The following is a 24,503-nucleotide window of genomic DNA, read 5'->3' as shown; positions in this document are numbered from 1 at the left end:
GGGTATTGAATTCAGTAATTGTTTCCAGGAGATTCCCCAAATCTTCCCAGAAGCATCTCACTTTAGGGCATGACCAGGTTGAATACAAAAAGGTCCTTGTATCTTGACCGCATTAAAAACATAAATTGGATCATTCAGATATCAATTTATTTAATTTTTGCGGAGTAAGATACAACTGATGCAAAAAATTATTTTGCACCCGCCTATATCTTACATTAATTGTGTTGCTTATGCTGTCCTGACATAGGTCAGACCAGCAAAATAGATAAATTTCTCTACTCAGATCGGATTCCCAACTCTCTCGACTTATCTAGCCCTTGTTTGGGGGTTTCCGCCTGAAGTAAAAAATACATTTCAAAGATAAATTTCTTTGTGATCCACTTTTGAACCAGAGTCTCTATTTCAGAAAGGTCAGTACTGTACCTAATTATTCCTTCCTTTTAAATTTAAAAAAATTGTTTAACATAATAATCCATATACAAGATATTAATAAAGCAAGATAAAATAATATATATACACAACAATTAAATACACAATGATAATTTTAAATTCCATCCCTTATTATTAAATGTGATTATTAAAATGATTATACATATAAATAAGTTAAATACTATAACAAATCGCACTATACCTTAATAAAATCTGAAAAAAAGGATATTATCCAGGATAATCATATTAAATCCCATAAACCCACTTATCTAAAAGAAAAACCTATAATACTAATCTAATCCCTCCCTCTAATACAAAGATGGATCAAGCCGTGACCTCCAGAAGACAGACGGATCAGCCCTGGAGCACCCAAATCATCTAAAATTGCCAATTATAATAGTATTCTCTAAATGGGCCCCATATCTTTTCAAATTGAAACTTTTTATCTTTAATATTTTACCCAATTTTCTCTAAGCTTAGATATATTACATCATATAACAGTTGTGCACGAGTCAGTGAGAGTTAATCTTTCCATGATATTAAAACTGCTCATCTGACTACCAAAGTCCTAAAAGCTAAAACTTTCGAGATGCCGATAAAAGTTTATCCAGCTCACACAAAAATCCAAGCAGGGCAGTTAATGGGCATAGATCTAATTTAATCTTAAAAATTGTTGAAAGAAATGAAAAATATTCCACCAATATCTTCCTAATTTAGACACTCCCAAAACACTGAGGCTTCAAAAATTTTACACTTTTCACAAAATGCATCAACATCTGCGTAGAAACAGAATGATTTGAGTTTAGACTCGCATTCTATGTATCACCTTAAATTGCAATAAACAGTTCCTTGTACAATATAAAGATTCATTAATCAACTAGGAGTAGAATATCAATCCTCATCTGAAAAAGACATCTTACGATCACACTCCCAATCATTTTTAATAATTCATCCCTTAAAAAAGATATTAACAGAAGACAACTCCTCATTTATTATTGATTTGTTCAAATGCCATAAATTGTCCATGCTCAAAATAATCTTGATATATTTAATTCAAGACCAAGTTTCTAGAATTTTATTGCCAATTGTTAACGGAATTAATTTATTTTGAGCTCGGGGAGTTTTGGGTGAGAGGCCACCCCCCAACACCAATTTGATCATTGAGTTTATTCCAAATTGTGATTATATCTTTTAGTAAGGGGGCTTCCTTAGGACCAGACAGCAATTTAGAATTCCATTTGTACATAAAATTTTCTGGCATCTTCTCACCAACCTTATGCAGTTCCAATTTTACCCAAGGCAGCTTGTCTCCTCCATCAAAGAGGGAGGTGACAACCTTCATTTAGGTTGTTCAATAAAGTCTCAGAGCTTTAATCCTCCCAGTTCATTAATCAGGTTAATTTATCAATAGAGACTCTGGGAAACTTCCTAATACATTTATTTAAATTCTGAAAGAATTGTGGTACTAAAATAGGAAGTGTTTGGAAAACATTGTAATTTAGGCAATATACTCATTTTAATATAATTGATCCTTCCAATCAAAGTAATTGGCAAAGTTATCCACTTATTTAAATCATCTTCAATTTTCTGAAGGGAAGATAATTCAACTTGTATAAATTCTCCAATTCATTATCTATCTTAATATCCAAATATTTTATCCAATTGAAGAGCTACTTAAATTGAGAGCCTCTTTTAACATGATCACAATTCCCACCCACAAGTGACATAACTTCGCTTTTATCCCAATTAACTTTATAGCCGAAGTAAATCCCAAAAAAATTCCAGACTGCAATTTTTATAATGAACTTACTGGGTCTGTCAAATATATTAGAACATCATCAGCAAATAGATTGATTTTATGGTCTACCTGGTTAACCCTGAAGCCTTTTATGTCTGGATCATGGCAGACAGATTCTGCTAATGGTTCAATAGTCAGGACGAAAAGGGATGGAGATAATGGACAACCTCGTCTACTAGATCTGGACAATGGGAACACTGACGAGATTTGGCCATTACTGATTACTTTTGTTTTAGGCTCATATCTGAATTAATTAATAAATACAATTAATAAATACCTCTCCTAGCCCAAATTTTCCCAAAACTTTAAACAAGTAGCCCTATTCCAGTTTGTCAAAATCTTTCTCTGTTATGATGGTCAGAGCAACACACAATTCATCTCGTTTGTGCCAGATTGATAATACTGAGCAGTCTGCCAACATTGTCCACAGATTGCCTCTTCTGTACGAAACCCATCTGATCTACAGGCAATCCCCGACTTATGACTGTAATGAAGACCAAATGATTGGTTGCAACTCAGATTGTTGCACGACCTCTGGCATATGCAGTGGAGTGCATCTGACTTGTGACCATTCAACAAATGAACCTTTCACGGGGACCTCGAGCTGCCACGGAGCATGGTGACCATTGTATACAGTACTTTTAAAATCAAAAAATGTACTTGTACAGTAGTTTTAATAAAGATTTATAAAGTTTTCGATCATATGTGCGGGTGAACACAACTCACGTAGGTGGGAAGTAGATAAATATTCGTACATTTATTAATTTAGGCAAATATACTGCCAATCCTTTTGCCAGAACTTTAGCAATGATCTTATAATCAGTATTCAAAAATGATATGGGCCTACAAGATGACGATTTCAATGGGTCCCTATCTTTTTTGGAAATCACTAATAAATTGCTGTTGAGAAAGACTCCTTAGAGACAGCACTGTGCTGTAAAGGCATTGCACTAACCACTACGCCAACCATGCTGCCCCAATGAAGTTTACTTTGAAATTTGAATAGGAGAGGCTAAAGTCTGCTGTGTTGGTATTTCAGTGGAATAAAGATTACAGTCGCATGAGATGGGAACTGGCCAAAGTCGATTGGAAAAGCACACTGATAGGGAAGACAGCAAATCAGCAATGGCTAGAGATTCTGCAAGAAATGAGGAAAGTACAGAACAGGTACAGATCAAAAAGAAAGAAACTTGTAAATGGAAAAATTAGACAATTGTGGCTGATGAGGGAAGTTTTGTTTTTACTTTGATTGAGAGGGCATTCAAGGATGCAAAAATAAGTGGGAAGATAGAGGAGTGTGAAACTTTTAAAAACAGAAGACAACTAAGAGGTGATTAGGAAGGAAAAGATGAATTATGAAAGGAGATTAGCAAAAGATACTAAAAAGCTTTTAAATATATTAAGTAAAAGAATGACCAAAGTAGACATAATATAGGTAGAAAATGATGCTGGAGAAATTGTAATGGGAAACAAGGAGATGGCAGACAAACTGAATGAATATTTTGGATCAGTCTTCACTATGGAAGACATTAGTAGCATACCAGAACTCTCATGGCTCTCTGCAAAGAGAAGTGAATGCAGTCAAGATCAAGAGAGAAGGCATTTGGGAAGCTAAATGACACAAGGGTAGACAAGTCTCCTGGACCAGATGGAATGTACCCTCAGGTTCTGAGGGGAGGGAGCTGTAGAGATTGTGGAGGCACTGGTAATGATCTTTCGGGAATCAATGGATTCTGGACTGGAGAATCACAAATGTCACTCCACTGTCTAAGAGGCAGTGGAAAGGAAATTATTAGCCTAACATCAGTGGTTGGGAAGCTATTGGAATCAATTGTCAGGGATGAGGTTATGAAATATCTGGAGGTGCATGAAAAAAAAAAAGGCCCAAGTGAGCATTGTTTCCTTGAAGGAAAATCATGCCCGACAAACCTATTGCAATTTTTTGATGCTATCACAAATAGGACAGACACAAGAGATGCAGTGGACTTTGCTTATTTTGACTTTCTAAAGACCTTCGATAAGGTGGCCTACACAAGGCTGCTAAACAAGAGGAGAACACACAGAATTATAGAAAATATACTAGCAAGGGTAAAGCATTGACTGATGGGCAGGGAAGAGTAGGAATAAAGGGATTCTATTCTGGTACCAGTGGCATTCTGCAGGAATAGTGTTGGGGCTGTTTCTTTTTACTTTGTAAAAAACATTGTATTATGGAATAGATGGCTTTAGCTAAATTTGGAGATGACACCAAAATAGGTGGTAGGGTGGATTGTGCTGAGGATACTGAAAGGCTGCAGAGAGATTTGAATAGATGAGGAGAATGGGCAGAAAAGTTGAAAAGTATACGGTCATGGACTTTGATAGAAGAAATAGATAGGCTGACTATTATTTAGGTGGGGAGAAATTAGGTGGGGAGAAATTTCTAAATTCCAAGGTCCAAATGGGCTTGGGAGCCCTTGTGCAGGATACCCCAAAGATTATCCTTCAGATTGAGTCAATAATGAAGAAGGTGAATGCAATATTGGCATTCATTTCCAGAGGAATAATATACAAGGGCAGGAATACAATGTTGAGACTCTATAAAGCACTGGTGAAACCTCACTTGGAGGACTGTGTGCAGTTTTGGGCAACTTATTTGAGAAAAGATGTGCTGTCGCTGGAGTGGGGTTAAGAGAAGATTTACTAGACTGATACCAGAATTGAAATGGTTAGCATATAAAGAATGATGGTCAGCTCTTGGACTGTACTTGTTGGAGTACAGAAGAATGAGGGAGTACTTCTTATAGGCATCTTGAATGCTAAAAGCTCTGCAGAATAGATGTGGCAAGGATGTTTCCCGTGGTAGGGGATTCTAGGATGAGGGCATAACTTCTGGATAAAAGGGTGCCAATTTAAAAGAGGTGCAGAAAAATGTCTTTAAGTCAGAGGGTTGCAAGTCTGTGGAACTTGCTGCCACAGATGGCTGTGAATGTATTTAAGGTAGAAATTGACAGGAATTTGATTAGTCAGGGTAGCAAGGGTCACAGGGAGAAAGGTAAGGAGTGAAAATGTGGGAGGATTGATCAGCTCATGATTAGAATAGCAGAACAGACTCAATGGGCTAATGGGCCTGCTTCTGCTCCTATATCTTCTGATGACTTGTGAAAGAATAACCACGTGGAAGCTTCAATTTTCATAACAGAACCTGTTTTTTGAGCTGGAGCTGAAAAGGTTACAGCTCCCAAGTGTACATATGCTTTTTTTTTGGATAGAATAATTACGACAATCTTGTCTTGATAGCAAGTGTATTTATTGCATGTTGGAGAAAGAAACATTAAAGTATAAAACAACTTCAAGATAGTACAATTGGAACAATTAAAAAAGACCTCCACAAGGAGCAGCATGTGTAGCAAATACTGTTAATGCATTGATATTTACCTGACTGGAAGAACACAAAATATAATGAAAAATCTAATTTATCCTATCTGATCACATTCATTTAGTGTCCTCATCCACACCTCCATATCAAAGCTTCCATTAAATATTATTTCAGTAATAATATATCCAATTATGTTAAATTCACTTTTAAAGGGGATTTTTCGCTACAGTGGTCTTCATTTTCTTCATCTAGTCTGAAGACATTCACAAAGCTGCTTGTCAAATGAAGGGCAAGATTAATTGTACCATCAAATTATCATTTCACATACCATAGCACCTCTGACTCCCAGCAAGCAGCAAACACAGTAAATTGGTTATACTCACAATCAGTTTTTACAGTCCATAAACATCAAAGAATTTCTTCATTCAACTCCAACTTGCCATCTTTAACATCCTTATTAATAAATAATCTTTCATCCCAAGGTTAGCAATGAATCCACCTATCAATTTACAATTTCTATATTTAATGCAAAAAACCTGGATAAAATTCAAACCAGTTGGTAACCATATCAGATTATTTTAAATGCATCTCCTTCCAATATTCCAAAAATGTACCATCATCAATAGTTCCTGACTGAAGCTTATTGGAGAGGCTACTAGAACAAGGTAGAAATAAACTTTTATGATGCTTGAAGCAGAACTCTTCAACTTTCAAAGCTTCTCCATCTAATAAAAGATTAGAGCAGAAAGTGATGAAGTAAATAAAAACTCACCTGGATGAGAACAGTTGCAATTTCACAAAATGCAAGATACCATCTGGGACTGAAGAAATTGATCAATACTTCTGTCAATGCATTCAGCATCCACTGTCTTTACCACTGAGGCATGATTACAATATAACCTATAGGATATGTAACACAAAGTTGTACATTCAATCTCTGGTCTGTTAAAGTCTCAGCAATTCTTAAATAAGGTGCTAGATAACAATTAAAATATTCACAAGATCACTTTTTGATTACAAGTACTCCATCCAACCATCACCACCCCTCGGTTCCTAATGGGGAAGATGAGTCTTAATCCATTTTTGACAACTTCTGTTGTCAATCAGACACTGTAAAAAGTTCCACAATTTAAGCAAAATGTTCTGTGACAATACTTTTCAGTGAAAAAATGCATTTCTAGAACCCCCACCGAGGGACTCGGCTGTATGAAAAAAAAGTTTCCTATTGCCAACAGCACTTATCCTTAATTTTTTTTTAATATCACCATCAGGTGCAAGCTCAACCTACTCTGTGCTTCAAGAAAAACAAACCTAGGCCTGAACAGTCTTTGCCGCAATGGAACTGTTCCAACCCAGTCAACATCTTGTGTTCTTCTATGCACTTTCTCCAGTACAATTACATCCTTCCTCCATCATTACATCAGGCAGATGCAGCATGGATTCAGAAAGGGTAGGTGTTGTTTGACAAACTTGCTGGAGTTTATTTGAGGATATAAAGGGTGTGGTGCAATAAATAGAGTGAACAGGTTAATGTTGTATATTTGGATTTCCAGAAGGCGCTTGATAAGATGCCGCACAAGAGACTATCAATAAGATACAGATGAATGGAGTCAGGGGAAGTATATTAGCATGGATTGAAGATTGGTTAACTGACAGAAGACAGAGTCGGGATAAATGGGCGTTTTTCTGATTGCAATGGTAAGTGGGGTGGGGGGCCGCACAGGTTGATGCTGGGCCTGCAGCTGTTCCCCATTTACATTGATGATATGGAAGAGGGGAACAGAGTGCAGAGTAGCAAGTTTGTGAATGATACTAAATGGAGTGGTTGCAGATCATACTACGTAGAAAAGCCAATTGTACAGAGGATGTCGATAGGCTGCAGAAGGATATAGTTAAATTAGGTGAGTTGGGCAAAGGTCTGGCAGATGGAATACAATGTTAGTAAATGCGAGGTCATCCACTTTGGCAGAAAAACAGATCATTATTTAAATGGTGAAAAACTGCAACATACTATAGTGCAGAAGGACTTGGGAGGGCTTGTGCATGAATCGCAAAAAGTTGAATTGCAGGTACAACAGGTTATTAAGAAGGCAAATGGAATGTTGACCTTCATCACTAGAAGAATTGAATCAAGAGCAGGGAGGTCATGCTGCAACTGTACAAGGGACTGGTGAGGCTGCACCTGGAGTACTGTGTGCAGTTCTGGTTTCCATACTCGAGGAAGGATACACTGGTCTTGGAAACAGTCCAGAGGAGATTCATCAGGTTGATCCTGGAGATGAGGGAGCTGAACTACAAGGAGAGAATAAATCCCCTGGGAATATACTCACTCGAATTTACAAGAATGAGAGGAGATCTGATAGAAATATATAAAATTATGAAAGGGACAGATAAGATAGAGGCAGGAAAATTGTTTTCATTGGTAGGCGAGACCAGAACTTGGGGACGCAACCTCAAGATTCAGGGGAGTAGATTCAAGACAGAAATGAGGAAAAACTGTTTTTCCCCCAGAGCATAGTGAATCTGTGGAATTCTCTACCTGGGGAAGCAGTTGAGGCTACTTCATTAAAATATTTAAGGTTTAGTTAAATACTTTTACATTAAAAAAGGAATTAAGGGATCTGGGGAAAAGGAAGTAAGGTGGTTGAATCAATGATTAGATTAACCATGATCTTATTGAATGATGGAACAGGCTTGATGGGCCGGATGGCCTACTCCTGCTCCTATTTCTTATGTTCTAATGTTCTATAGCATGGTGAAGTGGGCTGCATGTAAAACTACAGATATAGAAACATAATGTTGCAGAAACTCAGCACGTCAAACAGTGTACTTTATATAACCAATGTCCTGGGCTTGAGCTGCTCATCAATGTATGAACTGTAAAGTACATTGTTTGACCTGCTGAGTTTCTCCAGCATTGTGTTTTTACTTCAACCACGGTGTCTGTAAACTTCAAATTCCAGATTTAGGCTATTCTGTGTAAAATTAAATCAGAAATTAAGATTGGGAATAATTCCTTAGTAAAATAACACTTATGTAAATGATTTAAAATGAACACTTTGGGGCACAGTCATTCCAACAATTCTACTTATCACACAACTATTCACATCAATTTCACACTATTTTAATTTGAATTTGCTTCTCAAGAGTTCCTTCTTTAGTTCTGTCACCCATTGTAGTTAAATTGAATCACCTTAAAACCTAGAGTAAACACTGATGAACCAGTTCTATTTCTTTGTTACTGATAGAGGTTGCAAATCACTGATAAATCTGAGAAAATTAATCTATTATATTTTTGTTACAACTAATAAATTCTATTTTACTGTAGGAGAACAGAAAAATTACCAGCATTTTCTCAGTACATAAAATCTGAGAATTTCTTCATTTGACTGTCGTCTTGATTTTAACATAAACCATAACATCTTGGAGTCAAGAAATTATCCACAACCTGGCCGTGCCACGGTCACTGAAATCTGAAGTCTTGAATCAACAGTTTGTGACTTTTTTTAAACATTTTTATGTATTTTTAATATTCACCTCACTCATCTCCCAAAGGTCCTAACTCAGATTCCTTCCAGTATCAACAACCATCACTCTTGTCATTGACTGCTGTGCACAAACCAATTGCTGCACCCAAAATATGAGTTTATTCTGACACACTTTATTTTTTAATTTTTTTTTTTAAATTTTTCACACAATGAACCATACTGACCAAAATACACACAAACATTTCCCTCTTGAATATACACTGTCATTTTCTCCCCTTTTCCCCCCTCCCTTCCCTCCTTCACCCCCCCTCCCCACCCACTCAACGTTCAACATACATGATATATTAAACCCATTAAACAATGTCCTCACACAATGAAAATAAACAAGAAAATTGTGTCATCTACTTTTACATACTGGGTCAGTTCATTTCGTCTTCTTCTCCTTCTGTCATTTTAGGTGGTGGAGGTCTGCAGTAGGACTTCTCTGTTGTGTTCCATGTACGGTTCCCAAATTTGTTAGAATACTGTGATGTTATTTCTTAAATTATGTTATTTTTTCCAAAGGAATACATTTATTCATTTCTATGAACCACTGCTGTATTCTCAGGCTATCTTCTGATTTCCAGGTTGACATAATACATTTTTTTGCTACAGCTAAGGCTATCATAATAAATCTTTTTTGTGATCCATCCAAATCGAGTCCAAGTTCTTTACTTCTTATATTACTTAGAAGAAAGATCTCTAGATTTTTAGGTATGTTGCTTTTTGTGATTTTATTTAATTCCTGATTTAGATCTTCCCAAACATTTCCACTTTCTCACATGCCCAAATTGCATGTACTGTTGTTCCCGTTTCCTTCTTACAGTGAAAACATCTGATACTGTATGGTCCCATTTATTTAACTTTTGGGGCGTGGTGTATAGCCTGTATAACCAATTATATTGTATCATACGTAACCTCGTGTTTATTGTATTTCTCATAGTTCCGGAGCATATTCTGACATACTTGAAGCTAGTTCTGTCATTAGTGATAATGAGTTTAGGAAATTCCTTTCTTTACTTGGGTCTTGAATCTTCCTCAAAGTAGCTAGTCACTTTGCAAAATTCTGACACATCAGATGCATTAAACCATATTCACAAACAAATCCCAAATTTAAATTTTACTACATCTGAGAAAAACTGGTGATAACTGAGGAATAATTTGAAGCATACTTCAAATTTTGCACAACTACATTTTTTTTTTTTAAAACCTTGAAAGTTTAATATAGGTCTGTCTACCGGGTTTTAAAAAACCATACTGAATCGTACACGCTACGATGAGTGTGGAAGGAAAACACACACTGAGTCGAAATCGAAGACTGCTTTATTGTATCTCTGCTTATATGGTCTCCTGGCGCTGACGTCAGAGGTCCGCGTCATCGGTGCATCGATCTCAGCTGGCCAGTGTTCCGCCAGAGTTCCCATCTTCCTGCCATGCGGAAGTCACCTGGGATGATGGCCAGTGTCACACCCAGGTCTGCGAGGTCGCCATGTTCAGCCATTTTGCAGGCCAGTTTGTGTCTCCATGCACGGGCTGCTACACGACAGACCCCCCCACCCCAAAGAACCAGCAGTTGTCCATAGCCTTTGGTGGTCTGCCCCTACGTCGCGGGGGTGTGGAGAGCAGATCAGCTCATTACAGTCCAGATATGCCAGTTTCACGTGGTTGATAGCAAAAGTTTCCTCCTTATCGCTGATGTTGAGGACGAAGATGGAACCATTATCTCTAATGATCTTTAGGGCCGTTATAATGATGGTCTCTGTGTGCCCCTCCTCACAACATATACCAGCAAGTTCAGGTTCTCAAGGTTCACCACGGGGTCTTCTGGGCATTTATTGGGGGCCAGGAATTCTCTGGGGATGATTAAAGGAGCACCGTAGATCATCTCCACTGCCAACGCATTGAAGTCCTCCTTTGGTGTAGGACAGATTCCCAGAAGGACCCATTCCCAGAAGGGCCCACGGCAGTTCGTCCACCCAGTTGGGTCCCTTGAGCGAGGCCTTGAGGTGCTTGTGGAAGACCTCCACCAACCCATTGGTCTGCAGGTGATACACCATGGTATGGTGGAGCAGCGTCCCTAGCAAGTTAGTCAGTGCTGCCCAGAGCCCAAAGGTGAATTGTATCACCTTGTCCGAGGTGAGGTGCTCCGGGACCCCGAATTCGGACACCCATGTGTCAACTAGTGCCCTGGTGCAGGTTTCTGTGGTGATATCAGGTAGTGGGACTGCTTCAAGCCACCTCATGGAGCAGTCTACCATGGTCAAGAGGTATCTCACCTCACAGGAAACCGGTAACAGCCCCACTAAATCAATGCACTTGTGGCTGAACCTGCGCAGCACTGGCTCAAAGGTTTATGTGGGCGCTCTGATTTGAACCTGCACTTTGGAGGACACAGTCATCCAGGCCTTGGCCCACTGGCTGACCATTTATGGAGGCTATGCCAGACAAACCTGTTGGCCATCATTTTGACCGTGGCACGGCCAGGTTGTGGATAGCCTCGAAAACCTGGCGTCTCCATGCAGCCGGGACGATGGGGTGGGGGCTGCCAGTAGAAACGTCACACAGCAAGTGTCAGGTTAGCTGGGCCAACAGGGAAGTCCACCATCCTGAGACCGGAGACTGCTGTCCTGCAAGCGGGGATCTCACGGTCTCATTGATGTGCTTTGGCGAGGGCCACATAATCGACCTCTTGGGACAGGATGTGGATAGACTATCGTGGGGCATGACAGAACGTCGGCCACCACGTTGATTTTCCCAATATGTTGAATGCCCATCGCAAATTCAGACATGTAGGACAACTGCACAAGGCCAGGGTTTGTCACTGGTCCTCAGTGAGCTTTTCTAGCACGTCCCTATTGCCGTGCTGGAGGCATTGGCAGTTAGTGCAGTAGATGCCTCCGGACTGGGGTGGACCCGGAGGGTGGAATTGGCCAGTGTGTCTTTGGCACCCTGGAACGCCCTGCAGGATTCCTCACCCCAAGCAATGTCCTTTGCCTTGCTGGTCTTCATATCGTGACGCTGCCGGTAGGAAACTGTGGTAAAAATTTATCATACTGGTGAATTCTTGCAGCCCTTTTACCATGCGTGGCTTCGTGAAGTGCCGAACTGCCTCAACCATCTCAGGGAGGGATGTGGCCCTGTGCCTGTTAATCATGTGCCCTGGAAGTTTATGGTGTCCAGACCGAACTGGTACTTACAACTGGTGCACAGTTGTCTCAGGTGGCTGTGGCTGGTGATCAGGATATCGCCCAAATAGATGAACAAAAATAGGAGGTCCCTGCCCACTGTGTCCATCAGCCACTGGAAAGTTTGTGCCACATTCTTTAGACCAAAGGGCATGCGGAGAATTTCAAACAAGCCAAAGGGGATTACAACTGCAGTCTTGGGACATCCTGGGGCTGAACTGGGATTTTGTGAGGTGACGGTAGTACCCGCATGGTCTCCAACCCCCTGCTGATTTGGGCACCATGTGGAAGGGTGTCGCACAATCCCAAGCTCCTCCATCTTTTTGAACTTCTCCTTCACCAGGCTGAGTTTCTTGGGTGGGAGTTGGCATGCCTTGGCATGGAGTGGGCCTTCCCTCCACCCCCCCCACCCACTCTGGTCTGTATGCGGTGCCTTACCTGTGCTTTGGCTTAGCCATGGAGAATTGTGGCATCACTATCAAGGGGGAACTCCACCAAGATACGGGCGAATTCATTGTTCAAGAGAGTTTAGAGAGTCCAGGTGGAGGGGGGGGGGAGAAAGATAGCTTGGCTTCTCCCAGAGGCAGTCTGAAAAGTTCTGGCGAGCATCAAGCGCCATCCCTCGATGGCAGTGGGCCTGAAGGAGTTGCCCCCCAGTAGCAGTTGCGCCACTGCTGCGAGAGCAAAGGTCCATGCAAAGCGGCTGTTGCTGAAACAAAGGTAGATGGTGCGGGTCCTGAAAGTTCGAACGAAGAAGCTGTTGGCTGCCCTCAGTATTGGGCCTTGTTTGCCCAGTGTGTCGACACATGCAGGGGGTAGTTCATTTATCTCTGTGCCTGTGTTGACCAGGAAACACCTGCCTGACAGAGTTCCAGCAAACTGTCACAGCCATTAACAATGGTTGGCCAGGGCTTCTCCCGAAAACCTGCAGTGTGGGTGGCATCAATGGCCTTCTGCACCCCATCGCTGGTGGTAGTAGTATAGCTCTCCTGGGGTGTTCACTTGCCTCTCTGCTGGCCTTGATTTAACTTGTTCATGGTGCTTGCTGATGTGGTCTATGATGGCACTGGCGTTCTTCTTCACTCTCCAGACGATGTTTGCCAGGCAGTGACCCTCCGATGGTCACTGAAGTCATGATCTTTGAACAAGAGCCATATATTCTCAGACAGCTGCTCCAGGAAGATCTGATCGAAGAGTAGGCAAGGTTTGTGGCCTTCTGATAACGCGAGCATTTCACTCATTAGGATGGATGAGGCCCTGTCCCCCAGTCCATCCAGATGCAGCCCCTGGGCAGCACACTCATGCCTGGAAAGCCCGCAAGTGCGGGTTAGTAGCTCTTTGAAGGCCACGAATCCGCCTTGCTCTAGAGGCTACCGTAGGAAATCTACGACCCTTGCCGTTGTCCTGATCAAGGATGCTCACGACGGAGAAGTAGCAAGTGTCATCAGTGATGACGTGGTGAAGCTGGAACTGGGACTCAGCCTGCTCGAACCACACGTGTGTCTGCGACACACAATGTCAGAAGCCTGAGGGAGACTGCATGGATGGTTGCTGGCTCCGCTTGAGCCATCATCTTTGAGTCCAACTGCTGGTTGGACCTGTCGGGGTCACCAATATAGCATTTGTGCTACAATGAGTGTGGAAGGAAGACAGAATCGAGGATTCAAAATCAGACTGCTTTAATGCACTGGCCGCTCTGCTTGTACGGGACCCTGGCACTGATGTCAGGGGTCTGTGTCATCGAAGTGCCGACTGCAGGTTGGCAGGCGTTCCCGCCAGAACTCCCCATCTTCCTGTCATGCAGAGGTCACCTGGGATGACAGCCGGTGTCACCCCAGGGTCACGCATTAGTCAGCTATTTTGCAGGCGCAGGCTGTTACACTACCGTAATTAGAGTTAGGAAGATGACCTTCATGCACTTTTGAAAAGTAGAGCTGAATACTGTTTTCCTTTTTATACTTATCCAATGTTACGTATTCAATGGGGTGGGGGGGGGGGGAAATGCCATTTATTTTTAAAATTTAGACAAAAAGCAGTAACAGGAACTTCTGGCCCACAAACCCATGTTGCTGAAATACCCCAAATAACCTATAATCCCCTCTATGTTTTAAGTGTGGGAGGAAACCACAGAACTTGGAGGAAGTCAATGCAAACAAAGGGAGAAGGTACAAAACTCCTTACAAACAGCTAATTGCTACATTAACCATGCTGTTGCTTAATTATTTTTTCCATGAATGATGGATGCAGTGATGATGCAGCCAAAAATTCCAATTCACCAAACTACATGAAGAAATTTACCCTCTTTTCATTTAATGATTCTTTGTGGAGCTATTCTAGTGAACCGGTGCGGACTCGAATGGCCAACGTGGCCCGTTTCTGCTCCGTAAATGGTTATATGGTTATTGAATAAATAAAGAGGATACAACACATTTTCAATCCAACTTTCTCTGAACTACTTCCCCAATGAACAATCTCCTTATTTTTGTACTCAATTCCCATCATAATAAATGATAAATACAAATCTATCATCTAATTACTGCTATACTTGCATTTAAGACTTTAGCTAATGATGCACTTGCACATCCCTCTAAATCCCAGAGCTCTGCAATCTCTTACCATTAATAAGGCTTTTCTTTTTCAACCAGGGATTTTTCTCACATTAAATTCTAATTTGACAGATATTTACCCTTTCACCGTAACCTCCTTATGTCCTTTTGTTTTTCTGCATCAGAAAATTTAACCACACCTTTATTCTTTCCATACCAGTATTGTATTACCTACACCATGAACTTTTATTTTCTGCAATAACTATTTTAAAAAAAAATCATTCAAGGGTTGTGGACTTCACAGGTGGAGCCAGCATTTAATTATCCACCTACAATTCCACTTGAGAAGATCCTGATGAGCTACCTCCTTGGACTGCTGAATTCCCTGACATGTGGGCATGCCCACAGTACTATTGGGGGGAGGGGGGGAAGAGTTTAGAGAGGTTGCCACCTGCTCAATTAATCTGATTCCTCATGCTCCTATTTGCGTAAAATTTCAATATTATGATACTCAAATAATTTACAGTGGACTTGATAGTTGATCCCTATTTAATATTAATCCCAACTCCCATTCTCCAATACGATCAAACCCACTGATTCCAACCCTTTCTTTTCTATTAATCATTAATTTATATTGTTACAGATTATGTTATATTTTGTATTGTATATAGATACCTCACTGACAAAAGGCAAAGGAGGAAAAGCCCAACACCCAACCCCAACCAACCAATTTTCCCCTGCAACTGTGTCTGCCTGTCCCGCATCGGACTTGTCAGCCACAAACGAGCCTGCAGCTGACGTGGACATTTACCCCCTCCATAAATCTTCGTCCGCGAAGGCAAGCCAAAGAAGAAAAGAAGATAGGTTTTAAAGGAGACAAATTGTGGCAGGTTTTTTTTAAGTTAGGTCACACACAGATACAAACAGTTCAAAACAGATCTCATTTAAAATGCAAGAGCTTGGCTCAAGCCAAACAGTCCAGGCTCCGAGTGCCTTTGTAAAAGTGACTTTACAAGTAGGTGTTAATTGAACGTACTGTGGAGTAATGCATATTGTTTTGGAAACCAACAGATGAACAGACTCCAAGATTAGATCCGGTGCCGCAGTCTGTCTGAATGCAGTTTGCTGTTCTACGAAGGTCATGTGGTTTTGCAAGCAGAGAGCGTTAAACAGGTTTGTCTGAGAGAGAAAAAGCGAAAGTGAAAGATAGAAAGAATTCAGTTCTACAGTTCAGCAGCTGGGACTGGAATATGACAAGCTGGCAAACTTGTGGAAAAAAACCCATTTTGGTAGACAGGTTGTGAGTTCTGACTTTAGCCTATTCAAAGCCCTTATAGTCCATACAAGATGGTTGGCTGTATAATGTTTCACTTGAAATAAGGGAAACAAAAAAGAACTCTGGTGATCTGAAAGAAAGTGTTTATCATCTGGAAAACACTGATGGGGCAAGGTTCTTCAGCAAGACACTGAAGTGGCTGATCTAAAGGAATCAGTTTGTGTCCAACGAGCAACAAATTTCTCTCTGAAAATCAACAAAAACCATCCTGACTGGTAACCATTTACATTTCAAGCACCAAAGCCTGATGAAATTCATAAATCTTAAATTCTGTGCACACTATAAGAATTGCCTGCAACCAGTGAACTTGGAGGAGTAAGAAGTTAGATTGGACTGTGAATCAAAGAACTTTTCTGAACGGACAAACACATTACATATACACGCTCTTAGAATTAGAAGGGGTTGTTAATAGTAATAAGTTAAAGTTTGATCTGGTTTTCAAGTTTAAAGAAAATTAAAAGCAACTTTTGTTTAAGTAACCATTTGTCTTGGTGAATTTCAATTGCTGCTGGGTTTTGGGGTCTTCTGGGCCCATAAATATATGCAAATGAGAATTGCATTGGTATCCTGGTATCTATTACATAGTTTCCATATCTAAGCAACCCGTTAAAATGAACATTGGCAAGCTAGCCCAAATGAGTCACAGAAAAGAGTTCTGAAAGAGTTCTGCAGATAGCATTCCCAAATTAAAAAAAGCAAATGGTAGAAATACAGACCAGGCCAGGATTCATCTGTGGGGAGTAGAAACAGAATTTCCATTTCAAGCCATTAATCAATCAATATGTGAAATCTGTTTCTCTAATTTCCCACAGCTAATTTTCTCATTACCTTTATGTGCAAGGCAGAAAGAAAAAAAAACCCCAGATATTTGATACAGAATTAAGCCCGGGTAAAATTGTCCTTCTTCTGATTTCTCCAGGGAGAGTTCATCATGGACAAGTCAAGCATTTCCTTCCCACATTGGTATTTACAAAATCATACCCTACAGGGAATGTAGTCAGATCCTCCATCAGAGCTACAAGAAACTGCAGATGTAGGAATCCGGAGCAAAAAGACAAACCTACTTCAATCTGAGTGAAAAAGTTGTCTAAATCTTTGTATCAGAGTCTCTACCTTGGGTGAATATGCCTGAGATTGTCTGATCTCAGAGGCCAAGCAGGCTCAAAAGTGGTTAGTACTTGGAGGGGAAACCATCTAGGAACACCAGGTGCTATAGGTTTCTGTGAGGAGTGCTGGACAAAGTGGAGACTCTCTGCCTTACGGTCGACAAAAGAAAGAATTTATATTACATTCCAAATGCAGTATTACATGACAATAATGGAACCTTTACCTTTAAAAGACTCTAACTTATTTTGCCCAAGATTTCATATACATCCACAAGGTCCCCCCTCAACCTACTACATTCTCAAGAAAAATGCCCAGTTTCTCCTTCTAACTCAAGTCCTTCAGTCTCAGTAACATTCTTGTCAATCTTTTCTGCACTTTTTCGAGCTTCATGATATCCTTCCTATTGCTAGGTGACCAGGACTGTACATAATGCTCCATCTGTGATCTCACTAATGTCTTGTACAATTGTCTTGACATCCCAATTCCTGTACTCCAGCCATTTCCTTCACTACCCTGTCTATCAATGTGACTGATTTCAGAGAACTAGGTATACTTAGATCTCTCAGTTCTACCACTCTACAAGGTCGTGCCATTTACGGAATATTGCACTTGTTTAACTTCCAAAAATGTAACAGCACACTTGTCAAAGTTAAATTTCATCCACCAATCCATAGCCTACTTTCCCCAATGATCCAGATCATATTGTAACTTTGGATAACCTTTATTGTCTATAATGCCACCAGTTTTGGTGTAATGAGCAAATTTTTTGTCATGCCAAGTACACTGTCATTCAAATTATTAAGGTAGATGGCGAACACCATGTATCCACCATTGGAACAGCACTGCTCACAGACTCCACAGGAGTACCCTCTGATTACTACAATCAAACTTATTTCATATTCATTTGGATTATCCTGGGTACCATGCCATTCAACCTTCCCGACCAGTTTTCCATGAGACTTTGCAAGCATCCACAAAGGCCACATCTACTCCTTTGCCCTCGTCAATCCTATTGGCTGCCTCTTCAAAAGAAACTCAATTAAATTTGTGAGAATTTCCCCACACACAAAGTCATGTTCCTATTAGCCTTGCCAAATGCTGGAAGATCTTGTCTCCCAGATCCCCTCAAAAACTCTCAGCACTGATATTAGGCTCACCAGCCTGTAGTTCTCTGGCTTGTTCCTGCAGCACTTAAATAGGTGGCAGAACACTTGTCACTATCCATACTCCCAGTCGCTCCCCACCACTCATGGCCAATAGTTTTTTTTAATATAACACAGAAGAAATAACAAAAAAAAATATACTTACCTCCAGAGAAGCCATTCACACAGGCAGGGTGTTTACACTGGAGTTGTGATGATTTTGGAGTTGCTGTATTTTCAGAGGCTGGATGTTTGAGGTGGGGAGTAGGCCAACCCCCCCCCTCCCTCCAAATCACCGTCATCCCCCGTGCACGCCCTTGACCCTCCCCGCTGTGGGTGCCCTCTCTCATCTTCGGTAGAAAGGTGTCAGCCCCCAAGTATCCAGTGGAAGAGAAGCAGGCGGTGGTTGGCCCAATGCAGACAATGTGCATCTTCCTTACCCATGATCCCCATGCAGCTGGAACTGCTCTGTGTATCCCTGGCTTTGGCAAAGAAGTTCCAGCTACATGGAGGATTATGAGTAAGGAATACTGCCATTGCTTCCACATTGAGCTATCATCACTGGCACCTGCTTCTCGCCACGAGCCAGTGCAGCGCTGGGCTCAGCAGCACAGCACCCCTGCTGCTGTGTCTGGAGTTAGAGGAGGGTGTGGGAGAGGGGGTGACAGCTGGCTGGGGCTAAAAACCCATTTTTGGGGAGTGCCTGCGGTCAATTTAGACTGCAGGCACTCCGTAAAAATGTGTAGAGGTCTGGGTGGAAAAATTATGGGATGGAATTTATGTAATAAATTTTCTTGATATTTTTACACTGCCAGTGGAGCAAAAAAAATTTGTGAAAATTTTCTGCTTCTCAGCAACTTCTTCCCCACTTTCCATAATGTTTTAGGATACATGTAGTTATTCTGACAGGGTTTATCATTTTGCACTTCAAGGCCATCGATACCTCCTCTTTTGTCATGTAGATGTGCTTTAAGACCACCACTTTCTTTTCTGATTTTCCCAACTTTTACAACCTTTTATACAGTAATACAAATCAGAAATATTCATTTAAATCGTCAACCAAGTCCCAGGACTCCACACTTTAAGGAGATCTATTTGCTCTTTAGTTACCCTTAATAAACTTGTAGAATCTGTTAGGATTCTCCTTCACTTTATCTGCCAATTTTTTCAGGTTTTTTTGCTCTTTTGCTTTCTCTCCCCTATATTCCCCCAGAAATTCACTTGATCACAGTTGGTTTGTACTTGACATGTTTTTTTTTTCTTGACCAGAGCCTCAATATTCCTCATCAACATACGGGTCTTGAAATTTCCTTATCCCACTTTTAAAAGCCTCTCACTTGCCAGACATCCCTTAACAAAGAATAACTTCTCCCAATCAATTTTTGCAAGTTCCTGTCTAATGTAATCAAAATCAGCCTTGCCCCATTTTAAGGCTTTAATTTTTGGATCAGTCCTATCTTTTTCCATAACTATTTTAAAATAATAATTATGTTCACAGACTCAAAAGCCATCCTCTACTGACACAAGTCACTTGCTCTGCCTGATTTCCCAACAGTTGATTCAGCATTGCCCTTCTCTAGTAGGGCTTCATACACATTGCTTAAGAAAACTTTGCTGTTCATACTTAAATTCCATCTTATCCAAGCCCTTGGCACAGTTGCAGTCCCAGTCAATATTGGGGAATTGAAATCACATCCCAATTATTCATACAATGATCTGTGATCTCTCTGTATATTCACTCCCCTAATTCCTGCTGACTATTAGGGGGCTTATAATACAACCCCAAAGTGATCCACCCATATAGCCTCATTGGATGATTATCCCAAGTACTGCCATGATTGTCTCCCTGAACAAAAATGCAACTCCCTCACTCTCGTCACAAAATTTGGTGTTTGCAGCAGCATTAGAGTGCAAACATTCACATTATTAACCAGATTACAACAATAATATAAAAAATAAAAATAATAATGCACAAAAAGTAAGGCAGTGTCTTTTGTTTATTGATTATTCAGGACTCTGGAGACAGCAGGGAAGAAGCGGTCCTTGTGCCATTGAGTGTTCGTCTTTAGGTTCCTGTACCTTTTTCTCTCGATGGTAGCAGAGTGAAGAGGGCGTGGTCTGGATGGTGGGGGGGGGGGGTCTTTGAGGATAGAGGCTGTTTTTTTTTTTTAAAAAAAAAGACACCACCTCATGTTGATGTCCTCAATGGAGTGAAGTCTGGTGTTTGTGATGTTGCAGGCAGAGTTCACAACCCTCTGCAGTTCATTCTTGTCCTGAGAGTTAGCACCTCCATCCAGGCAGTGATGCAACCAGCTCTCCACAGAACACTGTAGAAGTTCACAAGAGTCTTCAGTGATGTGCAGAATCTCCTCAGGCACCTCACAATGTAGAGCCACCTTTGTGATTGCATCATCGTGGAGGCTCCAGGACAGATCCTCGGAGATGTCAACCCCCAGGAATTTGAAGTTCTTCATCCTCTCCACTACTGAGCACTCAATTAGGACTGTGTAGTGTTCCCCTTACTTCCTCCTGAAGTCCACAAACATCCCTTCAGTTTTGCTAACATTGAGCACAAGGTTGTTGATACGACACCACTCAACAAGCTGATCTCTCTCCCTCCTGTTGGCTTCTTCATTGCCCTTTGTGATTCTGCTGACAACTGTGGTGTCATCTGCAAACTTGCAGATGGCATTGGAATGGTGCCTGGCCACACAGTCATGGGTGTATAATGAGTAGAACAGCGGGCTAAGCATGTATCCTTGGGGTGCCCATATGTTGATAATTAGTGAGGAGACGACATTGTTTCCAAGTCATACTGACTGTGGTCTTCTGATGAGAAAGTTAAGGATCCAATTGCAGAGGTAGGTACAGAGGCCCAGAGTTTGTAGCTTCTTGACCAGCACGGAGGGAATAATGGTACTGAAGGCTGAGCTGTAGTCGATGAAGAGCAGCCATATGTATGAACTGCTGTTTTTGAGGTGTTCCAGAGCTCAATGGAGAGCCAACAATATTGCATCTGCTGTGAAGCGATGGTGATAAGCAAAGATCTGGACCCACTGCCAATTTGCCTAGATACATGTTAATTCTGGCCATGACCAGCCTCTCAAAATTTCATCACAGTTAGAAGTTAGTGCTATTGGGTGTTGGTCATTGACTGAAACACTGAGTTGCCATCCTGTCCACTTGTTAGTCATGTTTCTGTAATACCTGTACTATCCCCCGTCCCATGCCTTTAATTTATCTACCTTACATGTCAGGCTTCTTGCATGAAAATAAATGTTGTTTAGTCTGTCAAAGAATGATGCTAGTTTGCCATCTGATTCAAACAGAATCACTCAAAGCTGAGCAGCAATTTCTCAGTCTCCATAATAAATAGTATTTCTCATGAGGACTTTTTCCTCAGCATGATGAGCAGTGTCGAAACTCAAATTACAGTACAATATCGATACAAGGCAAAATCAACAATTTGCAAGATTGTTGTAGTTGCACCATTCAGCCAAGTTTCCAATCTCCATCCTGTGTGCTGACTCATCCCTTCCTTTATACAACCCACTCCCGTGATATCAGAAAATTTGTAGATGGTGTTATTGTCATTCCAAGTTACACAGTCGTAGTTGTAGAGTGAATAGAGCAGGGGGCTTATAACACAGCCCTGCATTGCTCAGGTACTGATGGAGCTTGTGGAGATGTTCTTACCAGTCTTCACTGATTGTGGTCTGGAAGTAAGGAAATTCATGAACCAATTACACTGTGGAGTGTTTACTCACAGGTCTGGGAATTTGTTGATCTGCTTTGAGTGGACGATGGTGTTAAATGCCAAACTGTAGACAATAAAGATCATCCTAATGTATGCATCTTTGATGTCCAGGTGTTTGAGGGCTTTGAGCCAGTGAGATGGCATCTGCCATAGACCTGTTGCTATGATAGGCAAACATGTATGATCCATGTCACTGTTCCGACAGGAGTTGATATGCTTAATAAATGTTAAAACAGGTTACTACACTCTTGATGGGTACAACTCCCTGATGGAGTGAGAGTTAAGATATCCATGAATATCTTGGTAAGTTGGTCAGCACAGATCTTTAATGCCCTTCCAGGTACTCCAACCAGAAAATAGTTCATTTTGCAATACATTTTAAAAGGAAAATTTTCTACCTGTCACACTAACTTTAAAAAACTAGCCTGACAGTAGGTTCTCAACTGTGGCAAACGATTAAATAGTTTTGATTCCAAATATATGACTCAGATAAAATTGGATTGAACCTGCCAAATTACATTTTATCTAGCCCTTAATTGACACGAGAAAAATAAAAGGACAATTGGGCCAAGTTCAAAATTAAAAAGTGAATGGACAATTTACTAATCCTCTAATCAACTACACAATAGTCTCTATTCCATTGCTTGGTGATATTAACAAGTGCCACTACTAATTTGACTTCATTATTTTCCATTAATTGACAACTACTTTCTCACACAATCAGGGCTGCTGTTCGTTCCAAATAACAACATGATAAAAAAACCCCACTGTCATTGTCTATTTCTTCACACGCATGGTCTCTCCTGAGCTCATGTTTTAGCCATTTTATGCTTCATTATTTTTTAAAATTTATAAATCACTCAAACTAATTAATTAAGAAATCCAACATTATTAAGTTTTATTATGCTCTAAGCCAAAGTCCCCCAAAAAGCAGTTTGAGCATCTTTCAGTGAAACCTGGTCACTGGGCCAAGGACTTGGGGTCAATCTTGATCCTACCCTTATGCTGCATTAAGATAACTGATCACAGAGCAACTGAGTGCAGCAGTTAGCTTAGCGAAAATATACATGGAGCTTTGAGCGAAAACATTCCACGCCCTTGCATATGCATAGATGGGTGGTGATTTAGTTGACCATTTCAAAGGCCACAAGCTGGATGAAGATCACAAACTGGAGTTAAACTGTGCGACATACATGATTTTAAACAGGATGGCCTTGATTCAGTAAATGATCAGAAACTATTTAAAAAAAAGGAAACAGAATCTCCATTTGAATAGCAGTTTCACACAAATGAAAATATGCAATGTTTGCTCCTCACATGCAGAAAACATAATTAGTAGAATTCCAAAGCTTTGGGTTTGTAGAGAAAACAAACAGCAAGAGGAAAGAAAATGTGCTTGCAAATATTACAAAATTCCGAGAAGTAGGAAGAGGTTAAATTGATGGGGAGGGACAAGACTGCAGAATTATCCAAGCTTGACACTTAAAACTCTAAACACTACTAAGATCAGAACCTAATATAGATCAACAATATTTGCCAAAAAGATACAAGAAGTAGACTGATTTTTTAACTAGCCAATAAAAGAAGTTGCTCAGATAGGCAGTCTGGAATTTTACAGACCTGACCTTCATAAGTTTGACCTCAATCTGCAGCAATATGGGCATAAATCATTTATAAAATTGAGTAAGAAATATCTGATTCACTCACTCATAACAGAGTACATTTGCTTTGAAGCTCAATGTCCAAGAGCAACAAGACCTACCATTATTCCAAGTGAAGACAAAAGAGACAGCAGATGCTGAAATGTGGAGCAAAGAACAAACTGTTGGAGGAACAATGCGTCCGGCAGCATCAATGAAGGAAAATGGGCAATGTTTTAGATCAAAAAAACAGGAACCATGGGGAACATAGGTAATATTGAAGAGAGGGTGAGGGGTGATAGGTGCATTAATGGACATGTGAGGTGATGTCTGAAGACAGTGATAGATGAAAGCCGACAAAAGAGAAAGGGGGGGGGGGAGGAATGAAGCAGATAGAGCCGGGAGGGGTGATTGGAGGGCGAATAGGGAGCTAACTGCTGAAGTAAGATTATTGGAATGCTACATGTGGACAGTGGGAAGGGGTGAGGGAATTTAGAAGGTTGTGTGAGAGATTCTAGGTGGATGTGAAGAGAGAAAAGGATCAAATATTAAACAATCACTTTAAAAATATTAAAGTATTCTTCATTTCAATTCTGTCATCTCTATTCAAGTGCAGTTTCTGATATTTAGCTTTATACCCAAAAATGAATTCCTTCAAAACAGCTATTGTTCATATTG

The 24,503-nt window shown here is 40.6% G+C and overlaps 1 protein-coding gene across 12 annotated transcripts in view; it reads right to left on the bottom strand.

The window, feature by feature from the left end:
• mtmr3 (myotubularin related protein 3) overlaps positions 1 to 24,503 on the bottom strand; it is a 112,276-nt gene that overhangs the window by 85,746 nt on the left and 2,027 nt on the right. For 11 of the 12 annotated variants that reach the window (XM_069912966.1, XM_069912955.1, XM_069912958.1 and 8 more), the window contains exon 2: positions 6,358 to 6,485. The gene's annotated coding sequence lies outside the window, so the exon portion shown is untranslated. Of the gene's footprint in view, positions 1 to 6,357; positions 6,486 to 17,509; positions 17,656 to 24,503 lie in introns of those variants that run through there. The other variant, XM_069912956.1, reaches the window with a different exon arrangement.

The sequence above is a fragment of the Narcine bancroftii genome, unplaced genomic scaffold (assembly GCF_036971445.1).
Source record: "Narcine bancroftii isolate sNarBan1 unplaced genomic scaffold, sNarBan1.hap1 Scaffold_281, whole genome shotgun sequence".
Taxonomy (NCBI): domain Eukaryota; kingdom Metazoa; phylum Chordata; class Chondrichthyes; order Torpediniformes; family Narcinidae; genus Narcine; species Narcine bancroftii.
Note: the sequence above shows the minus strand (reverse complement) of the source record. Positions and strands in the feature narration are given on the sequence as shown.